This window comes from Cimex lectularius, unplaced genomic scaffold, assembly GCF_000648675.2.
Source record: "Cimex lectularius strain Harlan isolate CLEC.00 unplaced genomic scaffold, Clec_2.1 scaffold87, whole genome shotgun sequence".
Classification (NCBI taxonomy): Eukaryota; Metazoa; Arthropoda; class Insecta; order Hemiptera; family Cimicidae; genus Cimex; species Cimex lectularius.
The window spans coordinates 1320239-1335138 of record NW_019392768.1 but is presented as its reverse complement, the minus strand read 5'-3'; the positions used below and the strand labels follow the sequence as shown (position 1 = coordinate 1335138).

The 14900-nt window shown below is 34.7% G+C and overlaps 1 protein-coding gene across 12 annotated transcripts in view; it reads left to right on the top strand.

Annotated features, from left to right (window-relative positions):
• Nucleotides 1–14900, top strand: part of LOC106667815 (protein eva-1 homolog C) — a 618009-nt gene that overhangs the window by 317643 nt on the left and 285466 nt on the right. The window lies entirely within an intron of this gene.

Below are 14900 nucleotides of genomic sequence, written 5' to 3'. Positions count from 1 at the left end.
AAATGGCTACGGAGAGCTTTAATGAAGTATACTTCATTTTAAATCATCAAATTCACTAATTTCGTGGTCCGCTTGACAAAGTAATATATTAAAATTAATTAAGGTTTTTAGTTGAGATAAAAAAGTCAATGGCACGAGCGGGATTCGAACTCACGATCTTCGGCTTGATACGCTGCTGCTCTACCACTTGAACTATCGTAACCTCGATCCACTCGGGCACTAACTTCCCATCTCAACCCCACCTTTTGAATTTTCCCTCCTTTTTGCCATTTTTCAAAATTCACCGAATTAGGGAAATAAATCGGTTTAATGCAACGTGAAAATAAATATTTTTTCCTCTCATACTCTAAACAGTTGTAACAGTTGAGCTATCGTGACCTTAATTAATAGTTATTGAAAAAATGCAACGTTTCAGGAACTATTTAATTTTATATCAAGAATTACCAGATGGTTTGAAACATGCTGCCATATGAGAGAAATTATCGATGGGATCAAAATGAAGTTTGCGCAAATTCTTCTCGAACCACTTAAACCAAAAGATGGGACATACATGGCCTTTTTTATTGTGATCAATTCCACCAAACCCTCTTTTCCAGGGAAAGCTATGCCGAACAGAAAGCCGCTACAGACGACCGGTGAACCTTTCAACACAGTCGGATTCATGGTTCTATCGCCTTGAAATTCTAACTTCTTACAAATCCTCTTTGGCAGCACAGGAATGCATTTCACATCGTGAAGCTTAAACAAGTCATGCAAGGATGATTGTAAATTGTTAAATTTCATTTGTCCAACCGTGTAGCAATCCTGTTCATTATAAGATTCGGCCACGGGAATGTATTTCGTCTCCGATTTCCTGTATAAAATGCTTTCCGGATTTAGCAATACTGCGCCGAGACCCCGTTCGTAGCTTTTTGACACACAGCGAAGGGACTTTATATCGCTTGAGATTATGATGCCGTGGTGGTAAAGGATTACAATCGTCCGTGGGATCCATGCCTGCGATGAGTAATGCCCGATGCAACTGCAAGCCGTCGCAAGCGTGGTCAAATTGACAAAAATACCTAAGCAAGATGAATCCTCATTGTCGACCTCCTGTATCAAAACTATTGTGGTGAAGAGTTCACGGACGAAGCCGAAAATTGATGTGACCAACAATAAAATTGTCAAGTAAAATAATGACAATCTGATGTTAAATGAATTCATAATTTTAAAAACAATAAAAATTCGATTAAAATTAATCCTGCCATCTGTTTATTTTGCTTGCCTACACACACCGATGATTCCCTAAAACAACAGAAGTTATTCATTTCTTCTCTAAGGAAATGAAATAAACAAGCGTTTAAAATGAATTTCTCTTTAGTTAGGTAGCGAGAATGTAAACCATAATAGAAATACTAAACAAAACCGTGAGGGAAATTGAGGGACCACGTAGGACGTCCTACTTGTATTTTACGCTAACGTTCGAATCCCGGCAGCTCATTAAATTTTAATTGAGAATAATACGAATCAAATATTGTACTTTGTTTGAGCCTTTCGTTATTCGAATTTCATGGTGATAGAACAACCATGAATCCGCCTGTGTTAAAAGGTTCACCGGTCGACTGTCGTCGGCATTCTGTTCGGCATACCTTTCCCTGGAAAAGAACGTTTGGTGGAATTTATCAGAATACAAATGGCCATGTATGTCCAATATTTTGATCTCAGTAGTTCCAGAAGAATTTACGCAAAATTGATTTTGATGTTATTTCATTCATTTGGCATTTATTTTAAGCCTTCTGGTAATTTTTGTACTTCAGATAAAAAATCACCTGGACGTGATTTGATAAATGCTGAAGTTCTTCAAGAACATCCCAAAAAAAACCGTATCTTTATGATTTCTTTATTTAACCCGTATATGCCCACTATTTTTTTTTTAAATTGCGAAATTATGTTTTAGGTAGCTTTTCTTTTTCACCCCTTTTAACAATAAAAAATGTTAAAAAAAATATAGCTAGGCATTTAGTATGCAAATTAGGGTGTTGAAAAAACGCAACACCGGACACTTGTGGACACATACGTATGAAATTTGGTATTAGAAATATATGTAAATTAAAATCAACATGAATCATAATAACCTTATAATTAAATGTATATTTTTACAACAGTCATTTTGTAACTACAATTTTTTTTCATTTCCTATTTTTGGTGAAATTCAAGAAAACATTTTTCGTGCAATGCGATTCCGCATTTTACACATTGTTTTACCTAGTGGGTTTTTACGAAAATTTTCCCACTATTTATCTAGTTTGATTAATTAAAAATAACAACGAACTAGGACTAGGTGCGTTGATAGGCAAATTTTTGAAATAGGACGTAAAAGTGCCCCGCCACTTCCCCTGATTAATGAATGTATGTAGCATAATGTATAAGTATATTTTTAATAAATGTTTATTCATTCATTCACACATTGTTTTATGGTTGTGGATTTACATACTCCACTCGTTTTTCTTTCGTACCTAGGAAATGCCCAATTTTGTCGAATCGGGTACCCGACGAAATCCTGCTCATAACGGTTGATGTCGAATACCCTGTTCGTTTAGGTGCATTTCCGAATCTTTCAAGCAGTTCATTCGCAACACATCTCTTGAACTGTAAAAAATCTAATGTCTTTTCTTAAAGTCCGCAATTCTTAAAATGAAATACAGTTCAAATTGAAATATTGGTTTCACAGTTTCAGTAAATATTCACTCTGTTTATCTGTCTATCTATCTATTTCATTTCTCACTTAAACTCATTCTTGCTCTTTCTCTACACATTTATTTTATCTTCTCTGAACGTGAGAGTTGTCAGCAGGATTTGACTAGTGTATCCGCCGGTTTTAATATAAAACATGCTTACCAAATTCTACGTGAAAATTTGGATAACTGGCACAAAACAAAGAGAGTGAAACCAGAGAGGAGAGGAGACGGAGAAAGAGAGATAGATAGATAGATAGATAGATAGATAGATAGATAGATAGATAGATAGATAGATAAAACCCAAGTCAATAAATTATTAACCATACAAAGAGTTGCTCTAAAATGGCTATGTAAAGGGTATCGAACTACGTCAACAGACGCACTTCAAGTTATAACAGGGCAGATACCAATTGACTTAGAACTCCTTAAAACAATAGAGATTCACAAATTAAGAAAAACAACATGCAATAATTATAGTGAAAAAATTAAAGAATTAGAAAACGCAATTATAACAAAATGGCAAGCAAGATGAAGTGCAAGCATAAAAGGGCGAACTACTTATAAATTCTTGCAATGCATTAAATCAAGAATCAAAAACGGGAATTTTATTCAACCAAATTATATTACTACCCAGTTTTTAACAGGGCATGGAGAATTTAATAAATATTTATATAATTACAAGTTAAAAAACACCAATTTATGCCAATGTGGGGAAATAAAAAGTGCTGAACATATTGTGACGAAATGCGAAATTTATAACCATAAAAGAAGAATACTAGAAATGGAAATAAATACAAAAATAGATGATGAAAGTAAATTGGTAGAACTGACAAAGAACAAACACAATTATAAAAAGTTTATAAAGTATGTCTAGAAAAAAAAAACTAAACACAGTTCACAAAATCAAAATGAAAATCATCGATAATAAAAAATTCCCGCAAGGGCTTGTAATTTTATGTATGTAAATAAAGAACTTCAATGTACAAATTTATTTACTCTTAGTGAACTTTTTATTTAAACTGATTGTGTAAATTATGAATGCATATAGTTAAATTATTTATTTAAAATGGTAGTTAAAAAATAAATGTATATGGTTTAATCATGTATTTAAACTGGTAGTATTACGTAGTTAAGTTTGTTATTCATATGTTTTTATGATCACTATGTTAATTCCCTAGTCAATATAGTCATTTTATTAATAACTGTACATGTATATAATCGAATTATTTAAATGAAAGTCTTGTTTTTTATGTTATATATATGTACATAGTTAAATTATATATTTCAGAAGTTATATTTAAAGTTATAAATGTATATAGTCCGTTAAGGTTATTTAAGCTAGCATGTTTTAATTAAGCAATTAAGTTATTTATTTTGTTTTCATTATTCGCATGTTTATATGAGTATGCAATTGAATTACTTATATGAAATATCTAGTCTAAGTAATAATGTATATATTTAAATAATTTATATAAAATGTTTGTTTATATTTATAAAGGTATATAGTCTAACGGGTTTATTTAAGCTAGTAAGATCTATTTTACAATCTTTTTATTTAATTGTTTCATTGTGCTCACGTTTTTATTACTAGTCAAAATAGTCGATTTATATTGTTTAAAAATGTTCTAGCCGCCAAAAATTATCTTTAAAAATTGTTATAAAACCCCTCAGGAGCGGTCCATCCCGGAAACGTTATAATATAATTATAATTATAACGGCTAAAGATCTGTGTAAGCGGACCTGTTGTGGTTGAAAAAAAATATTAATTTAGAAATTTATTAAAACCAATAATGTGATAAATCAAAAATAAAATAAAAGCAAACGCTGTAAGAGGTTTACACAGAAAAACAGCAAAAACACAAATAAAAGATAGATAGACAGATGGATAGATAGATAGATAGATAGATGATAGATAGATAGATAGATAGATAGATAGATAGATAGATAGATAGATAGATAGATAGATAGATAGATAGATAGATAGATAGATAGATAGATAGATAGNTTCATACAAATGAGTAATCCTGTAAACGTAAACAGAATATTTTATATAGATTTTTTTTAATGAAAACTTAAAATGCTGCATTATTTTCCGGACAACCCGATAGATAGAGAGAGAGAGAGAGAGAGAGAGAGAGAGAGAGAGAGAGAGAGAGAGTGAGTGAGAAAGAGATGACAGCAGATTGATGAAGTGTATATTCATTTTTATACATTTTGCGTAAATGTATTTTATATTGTAAAAAAGTAAATTGCTGCGTGGAATGTAGAACAACTGCGGACATTTTAATTGCCATTTTCTCTAAGTTGTCCAATTTTCGCTCTCTTACTAGGTCAGAAACGTGCTGTGGAGATTAACGACTATGCCGAATGTCTTTCAAAGACTAGTAGAGTTGAAACGTCTAATCCATCGTTTTTTAAGTAATACTAGGGTTTAATTAAATTGTATAGATAACAGCCAATTTTGTAACAGATCTGACTTATTGTAAAACTCATATTAAAAAATTTAATTTTTCTTCCGATTTATGTTGATTGTCTTGCTAACAAATGGAAATTGAGGCGAACCGAAGATTAAAGAGCGGAGGATGAGAACGGACGTGAGGATGTTGCGCCAACGGTTGAAAGGACGGACCCGCGGACGGAAATTATTCACTGGTTGGACGCCGGATGAGCTATGGCCCGAATACAATGCGAGGGGCGTCCGCTTCCTTGCTGCGGTTTCGCGGCAAACGGGTATAAATTAAATAGGAGACCGGAGAGCCGGCCCCGATATCCGAGTTAATTAATCATAATTTAATACTTATAATTTGGAGAGTTTGTGATGAATGGTGATCGGTTCGTTCCACCTGATGGCCTTTTCGTTTCGCCGTCAACCTGTTTAAATGTATAAGGGGGTCGTGGCTGACGGTACAAAAAAAATTATCAATTAAAACATTTTTTATCTCCCCAAAATCAAATAATTTCTAAATTTTTCCAAATTTCCTTGATTCTGTATTATTTTTCGTGCAAATTTATGAATAAAACGACATCTCAATATTTAGACTAATAGTTTATAGTCTTACAATTAAAGTAACTAAAATGTGAAAAATTCACCGATGAATATTTAATAGAAAATTTTTCCTTCAACATTTGTGAACAGACATTTTCAATACTATCTTGATAACAAATAAATAAAAGTTGATGGAATAGTGATTTTATAATCGGGCTGTTGAAAATCGAAATATTGAAAAAATTCAGATGTCAGAAACGCAATCCCAGGGATCTAAAGGTGAGTAGTTTTTTTAATTGTTCTCCTTAATATATCCCAAATACCACTTTCAGGGGCACAGTACCCCCGACGCACCATATATTTACATTGTGGGCCCGGCCGCATCAGTAGGATACTAAGCAAGTTGGAAGTACACAATTAGCTTGTGAGTGATTTTGGTTGTACCTTCTGTGGGTAAAGTACGTCCAGCTTTCGCCTCACTCTTACCTGATTTTTCTCTCATTATTACGCTTGTAAATAAGTAAAGAAAATAATTTACCAAGGCTGGAAGGCGGCAATTAACAAATCCAAACATTTTTTAAAAATTAATTAACGTTTTTAGTCGAGATAAAAAAGTCAATGGTACGAGCGGGATTCGAACCCACGATCTTCGGCTAAATACGCCGCTGCTCTTTTTATCTCGACTAAAAACCTTAATTAATTGTAATATATTAATTGGTCAAGCGGACCACGAAATTAGTGAATTTAAATTTTTTTTAAACGACCGGTTTCACAAGCAATTTATTTCTTGCTTCTTCAGGTTTCTACATGATCAAACAACTATCTCAGTTATTATCAATATGAACTTTAAGGACAGAAGTGACACTTTAAAGACGTACCAGGATGAACTACATTAGCACACAACAAATAGTACATATTTTAAAATCATTTTGGAAAAGTAAGTTACTGTTACAATGTTGTTAAAACTAATTAAGGTTTTTAGTTGATATAAAAAAGTCAATGGCACGAGCGGGATTCGAACCCACGATCTTCGGCTTGATACGCCGCTGCTCTACCACTTGAGCTATCGTGACCTCGATCCACTCGGACACCAACTTCCCATCTCAACCGCACCTTTTGAATTTTCCCTCCTTTTTGCCATTTTTCAAGCCGAAAGATCGTGGGTTCGAATCCCGCTCGTGCGATTGACTTTTTTATCTCAACTAAAAACCTTAATAAATTATAATATATTAATTGGTCAAGCGGACCACGAAATTAGTGAATTTAGTTGTTACAACTGTTTAGAGTATGAGAGGAAAAAATATTTATTTTCACGTTACATTAAACTGATTTATTTCCCTAATTCGGTGCTTGATCAAGTAACTTATCTCCTCGTGACCTTGACCTCACAAATTTCATGTGATTTGACACTTTTATGAAATATTTCACATTAATTTGGTATCAAAATTTTGTAAAACTTGTTATAAATTGTTTTTGCAATTTGAACATTAATGATTTTAATAATTATAAAATAAAACACATCTAGCCAAACTAATAGATTTTTGTTTATGAAAAGTGCATGGATTGGTCCAAATCATAAAAATGGTCATAATAATTTTTTCTACTATAGAGTCATATGTATTTCTCGAATTAAAGTAATTCCTGTCACAGGATGGCTTATTCAATTCCCTTGGGTGTCGTTGAAGAGGTATCAAAACACTTTGTATTACTTTCGTCATATTATTCACAGTTAAAAACCCGTAGGATTCGAACCCAAGACCACTAGCGTAGCAAATACGGCGCGCGAAGGTTTGAGGTGATAAGACCTACTGTGGGAGCTCTGCGAATAATATTGGTTTTATGCGGAAAATGGGCACTTGTGTTGTACTGTTCTTGAATTGAGGAAATCCTTGAGGAACTGCATGACCTAGATTATAACTGACTAAGGATAAGCCTTTCTGACGCAAAGAGCTGAAAAACGCAAAACTTCATTTATATGTGTATAATCAACATTGCAACATTGCAGCGAACCATCCAAGAGCAGTTTTCTTTAATACCAATTAATTAAGGTTTTTAGTTGAGATGAAAAAAGTTTATGGCACGAGAGGGATTCGAACCTACGACCTTCGGCTAGATACGCCGCTGCTCTACCACCTGAGCTATCGTGACCTCGATCCACTCGGACATCAACTCCCCATCTCAACCTTACGAGTTTTCCCTCCTTTTGCCATTTTTCCTCTCGTCGCCATGAAAACGTAACAAATATTTAAATGTCAGACGGAAATCCTTTGAAAAGGCAGTCAAACACACAATCAATGGGATACAATAAAAACAAAACTCAGGATGCAGCAAATTCTTTTGTAGATTCAATCTCCTTAAAAGACAGTGGCACGAGCGGGATTCGAACTCACGATCTTCGGCTTGATACGCCGCTACTCTACCACTTGAGCTATCGTGATCTCGATCCACTCGGACACCAACCTCCCATCTCAACCATACCTTTTGAATTTTCTCTCGTTTTTGCCATTTTTCAAAATTCAAAAGGTGTCGTTGAGATGGGAGGTTGGTGTCCGAGTGGATCAAGCCGAAGATCGTGGGTTCGAATCCCACTCGTGCCATTGACTTTTTTTCATCTCAACTAAAAACCTTAATTAATTGTCATATATTAATTGGTCATGCGGACCACGAAAATAGTGAATTTAATACCAATCTTAACACTAGTTTCAACCTGTCAGTGATTAGACACAAATATATGAGTTCTTCCTTTAAAGTCATTATTGTTGACAGGTCAAAATTTATTTGACCGTTTGAAGATATTAAAAATGATTTAAAATCATGAAATCCTCTCAAAAAGAAATATTACAATGAGAAATTAAAAGATTTTACGTCTCTGTACTGTTGGATAACCACGAAAGTCTCGGACGTTGAAACAGGAGAACATAGACTTTGAAAGACTTCCAAAAGCAATTGAAACTTTTAAGAGAGAGAATAGTGTGGTAATGTTCGGTCGGGATGAGGTGACAGGCGAAAAACATGAGCTCTTAGTAAATAACATCTTAGATTTATGCTGCAATGCATTGAAGGAAACATCTCAAGTTGGTTTAAATTAGGTGAGAAGATTTGGGTAGGGTGGAGATTTCCATCTTAGCATTTAAACTTAAATCAAAATTGTCTAAAAACGATATGTTGAAAATGATCATAAAAGTGTTACAGAACATCGTTAAACTTGTTAAATGCATTAAAATTTAAACCATTTTTTATGATATATATATTTTTTTGTCAAATCGAAACTGCTTTTATTCCTTCCTCTCTTTCGTGGATATAATTGAATCAAGGGAATTAATAGAGCGGAAACATCAAATATGGTAATTTGACACCATTCCAAACATTTGTACAAACGTTATCGAATCTGGTGGCCTACCATGCCAAAACGTTATCTACTAATACAACCTATAATTGTTCCAATAATTGCCAAGTTTAACTGTTCCTCGTTCCCTCCAAACCAATAACTTCGATCTCCACGGTCAAACCAGGCTGTACAATAAGTCGATTATAATGGCAAAGTCGAAAAGCTATATAGAAATTTCGCTATAACAGCTAAACCGAAACATTCCCGGAGGGGAAAAGTTGATTGAAACAAATAGCTTCTTTATATGATTTGTAATTTGGCTCATATGAACTTTAATTGTTTCTAACAGGTCGGATTCCATTTGTGTTAGATGAGACTCATTCGCTTTGAAACATGAGATAATGTATACTTTGTAATCAAACAATCTGATATTTAACTTAATGAGTGAAGAGCACGAATATCAGCATTTTTCATAGCAAAAAATGATATTTACACCTTCTTTTCTATGTAAAAATATACACTAACCGCACAGGTGATGGGCATCATAGATATTGAAATCCATAATTTGTAACAGGATCCAACGAAGGCAGGAATCCATATTTGAGAAACCATTTAATTGGCAAAAACGCTCAGACACGTTTCTAATATTTTCCGACCTTTGAGGATCAAAAAACTTTGAATTACACCAGACCCCACGTCCAAATCCTCTCTTTCACAGTAAACGAATGAAAAAGACGAATACGATCCGTGTATAAAAACCTCATAACTACAGTAACCACTTCTTTTAACTTTAACATTAGTAAACACCGAAAAATTTTTTAAAATAAGCCGTGTTGATAAAGCGTCAAACTTCTTGCGATAATTAACACCAAGGTGAAAGACATTACTCTTAAAAGGGTAACAAAAAAATATGCTGAAGGAAAGTGTGAGATGCATTACATAAATATTTTTGAAGATTGCCAAAAGATCGACCGTAGTATAAGTTCAGTAGCTGCAATGAACCATCGTAATAAGGTAATGTAGTAATGTAGAGAAAACAAGTAAAAAGAAATATATTTTTTTATTGGATAGATGATAAAGAAATAGTTGCCCAGATTGATAAATGGATAAAAATTTAGCAATAATACCAGCACTGCACCGGTAGAACACATGCTTTGAGGAGCCAGCCTTTGCTGGCACTCAGTGTCTATGATTAGGGGTCAAGTAGGTCCCGAGGCCATCGGTTGAGGCAACGTGGTGGGTTGTCAGGATGGGAATGAGGAGAGAGATAGCTCGAGCAGTATGGTTAGGATGGTTCAAAAAGTTGGCGTGAAAGGTTTGGAACCTTGGCCGGATGACAGAAGGTATGTTGAGGTCTTTGTGGATAGTGAGGTTAGTGACAAAATAAGGTGTTTTTATAATTTGCCTAAGGACTGTCGATTGGAAGGACTAGATGCGATGCATATTGGAAGGATTGGCAGTACCCCACAGTTCCGTGTTGAGCTTACTCCTTAAGGTTTTTTACCAAATACCAAAGGTTATTATGGTCTACCGTGAGTATCCTCAGACTTTTATTTTTTCTTTCCCAGGAGTGAGAATCGTTCGTTTCAACCAATGGCATATTGCAGCTAGTGGTATTTTCCTGACAAATCTGTACAGGTATTTTTACTGCTATCAATGTCTTATTGTTCCAGTCGTAACACAATCTAGTTTTGTAATTCTGCCATTGGTGTCTACGTCCATGGTGTTTTTCGTATTCCTCTGTCAGTGAATACATACCCCAAACCTGGAACTTATTCTAAACATATTGTTTCATCAATCTAAGTTTTTTGCGATTTGGTTTTGCGGCAAATGATTCACTGCCAATAGGCGACTTAAGCGAACTTTCCTGTGCAAATGTATCGGCATTTCTTCGTACCAAATGTTTGGTACTCAAACACAAAAATTGATATTATTATATCCAATGGCCTTCATCCAATCCTAAACCGTATATTACCCATTTTCTTAATCTTCCTATTTAATATTATCGTTCGTTTATAGTCGTCATGGAATAGAATAAGTTCACTAATTTCGTGGTCCGCTTGACCAATTAATATATAACAATTAATCAAGGCTTTTAGTTGATATAAAAAAGTCAATGGCACGAGCGGGATACGAACCCACGATCTTCGGCTAGATACGCCGCTGCTCTACCACTTGAGCTATCGTGACCTCGATCCANAGATGGGAAGTTAGTGTCCGAGTGGATCGAGGTCACGATAGCTCAGGTGGTAGAGCAGCGGCGTATCTAGCCGAAGATCGTGGGTTCGAATCCCACGATTTTATATCAACTAAAAACTTTAATTAATTGTATTATGTGATATGTATATTCAATTTCTAAAAATGGTCAATAACCTATTCTAGACTTCTAAGAATTTTCTTCCTCTTTGTCTCTTTCTCTACTCCACTCTCTCAACTTCTTACTCTGTCTCTTTCTCTCTCTCTCTCTCTCTCTCTCTCTCTCTCTCTCTCTCTCTCTCTCTCTCTCTCTCTCTCTCTCTCTCTCTCTCTCTCTTTCCGCTTTCCGATTTAGTTTCATGATTGTTTCCATAACCGTACTTGTAGTCTGCACTTTACAATGCTTAAGTTGGATACTTTGGTGACCAGATTTTAGGTCATCCGAACCGTATTCGCAACACTATGGGTTCAGGGTTCGAATCCCGTCACTGTCTAGTGATTTTTAATTAGTTGTAATTTAAAAAAAACAAAAGTAGTTTGTATTGTCATTTTTTTCCCCGACGGCCACCCCTCCTGCATGGCAGGAATTTCTGTCCTTTACTTTTTTTATTGCTGTTGTAGGTATAGAAAGTACTCCATTCATTCCTGCAGAAGTCACTCCTCAAAAATACACTCGAAATATTAACCGCACTATTTAACCCTAGTACAACTTCAATTATTTAAACTTTTCATTTCCCTAGCTTATCTCAAATTACTTAAGTAGAAGTAAATTCGAAACTTCGACCTGTTAACAAATAAAAAGGCAAGGGAAGATCTTTAAAGAAAGTGAGTTTCTTCTTTATATCTAAGAGAAATAACAGTCATTGAGGAAACTGGTATCCTAACGCTCTGGAGAAGCGGCTCGGGGGAGAGTTAATGAAGAGACCTGGGGCCATTCTTCCCGTCTTGAGCTACCCTCTTCAACGCCATTAACGTCCCTAATCCACTTCTAGGCGACTTGATGACTACAACCCGATTCCTATGAAAGACTAACTCCCGCCGAGGCCATTGCACGATTAGCCTCTCCTTTTATTATCCCTCTACTCCCAATTTCGTCTAAACGTCTTCCGCGTCTCCAAAGCACATTTGGCTCGTTCTACAAGGAATGGTTTCGACTAAATTATGATGTTTTACCACTACAAAAAATTTAACAAAACGAAAAACCATTGTTTGTCTATTTAACTCTTTATAAAATGCTGGGTTGTTTAGACCACAAATCATTTTCCACCTAAAACAATTATCGCGTTGCGATCTATCCGGGTTTTTCAGGGTTCTAATAAAACAAGAAATATAATAGTACAATTTTTTGATGAATTGCGCGCGTAATAAGGTGAATTTATTTTAATAAATGGTAAATACCAGGCAACCTTTTGCGTAAATGCTTATTTGTTTTGAGTCCCTAAGCGAGTGATACTATTATATTAAAAGTATCTTTATGAAAGAATAAATTATTATTCTCCTTTTCTTAATTTCTGATTGTTGATGTTTTAAGGTTTTTGTTAAGGAACTCAAAACCATTCCATACAATCCATCTATTGAAGATCTCGATTTCGGGCGCACCAACCTTCCTTCATCAGCTCGTTTCATTTTTGGAAATCGCATGCCCAGAAATCGATATCTTCTAAAAATGATTTGAAATGATTTAACGAGAACTTAAAATAAATTAGATCCTGATTCATCCTGAATCCTCATCCACTAGACTCAGATCTTTTGGGTTTACCTTCACAAGAAAATGGCGACAATATTATTTCCGAATATTTATTTAGAAATCGTGAGATGCGGTCTGGTGTGATATAGGTTTCAGAAAAACATTTTCTTTATCGTGCCAACGTTTCGATCTTTATGGAGATCATCTGGAGATACTGGACATTTTCATTTCGGCCTCGAAAAACTAAAACCACTGGCTTACCAAATTGTGCCAGCAATAAATAATCCTCAAAATCGCAGAACATACTAAGTTTCCATTCATATATTTACAATTATTACCGTTGCAAGTTGTCTATTTTTAATATGTAACAGTATATATTTCAAATTTTTGACCATATTTTTTAATTGCATATAAGGAGACCAAATCCACTACATTCCAGAGAAATTCACAACGACCACTACTAATTTAAAGATTTACACTATTGAATATGAAAAATTGGATAAGGCAAAGTTGAAAGAAAGATACATTCAGTTCCTTTGTAAAACTTTCAATAATATCCTATTCTTTATTGAAATTTTTCAAAACTTTATTAAAAATTTCATATTTGAAATGTTTTACACGGTTCACAAATATAAACTTCTACTTACAAAATATAAAATTTAGGCTTCAGCGAAAATGAATTTACTATAGTTTATCAGAAGGGAGTGGCTGAGACAGACACCCATCCGTTCTACACGTACAATTACAATCATCTGGATCAATGTATGATCTTGAAAAAGAACGCAAATTTAGTTTTTGCTGCAAGCTTTCGGCCTATTTTAAGGTCATCATCAGGGCAAAACAACCTCTAGACTGAAGGGTCTTCAGATTGAGTCAGGCTTCAAGGAAATTTGAGATTGCTTTATGTTTGTTTTGTTCTGTATGTAATATTTTTGGATTTTTGAAGTCAAAATTGTGTTGGTGTTCAAAATGGTGGGTAGCAAGTGGTGCAGGATTTTGCTTGGGTTTTTTTGCAATCATAGATATGTTGCTTTACTCTCTTGTCCAGATATGGGGATGTAAGACCGATGTAAGTTACCGGACAGTTTAAACAGTTGATCTTGTAGATTACGTCAGATTTATTTGTTATTGGTGTGGGATCTTTAATTTTGGAAAAAGTGTTTGAATTGTTTTATAATTTTTGAACGCTATTTTGAAGTTATCGGACGAGAGAAATGTGGTTAATTTATGTGATAGGCCTTGAATAAATGGCATGGAAATGCAAGCTGGTTTTTTTGTATTTGATATACTTAATGTAGTATTATTAGTAATAGTGGATGGTGTTAGTTGTAGCTGTTGATTATTCTGTTAATTATGTGTTTAGGGTAGAGATTGTTATGGAGGATCTGTTTGTATATATTTATGTTTTTGTGGTGGAAGGATTCATTCAAAAAGCAAAATCTCACTGGCACTCTCGACACGACACGCAAGAATGACAAATTACACAGAAGACAAACACTTTGAGTGAGTAGAAATACTTTGATTGAATATACTTAAATAGAAAAAATAGTGAGTTTGAGAGAGGGACGGTGTGAGAAAGAAAAAGAGTAAGTGAGAGATTGCTAGTGTGTGTTTTTGTGAGAGAGAGATAGTTAAGTGTGTGACAACGTGAATGAGTGAGTGAGTGTGTGATTTAAAGGGTAACAAAGAGAAAAGGGAGACAGAGAGAGAGAGAGAGAGAGAGAGAGAGAGAGAAAAAGAAAAAAAAGAGAGCGAGCACGTGAGTAGGAGAAAGTTAACCAATGAGTGATTGAGAGGTTAGATGCCTAGGGATGGCGGATAGGGATAAAAGAGGCGGCGACAAGGTCTACTCCACCTCGACCTCAATAGGCTATTAACCAGTCTCCACAGCTTTGTCATCGGTTCCTTGGAGTTATATCTTGCTTGCGGTTTTTTTGTCCTAGTTCCAAGAACCTGCACCTACATAGACCTTTACAGAAACATAAA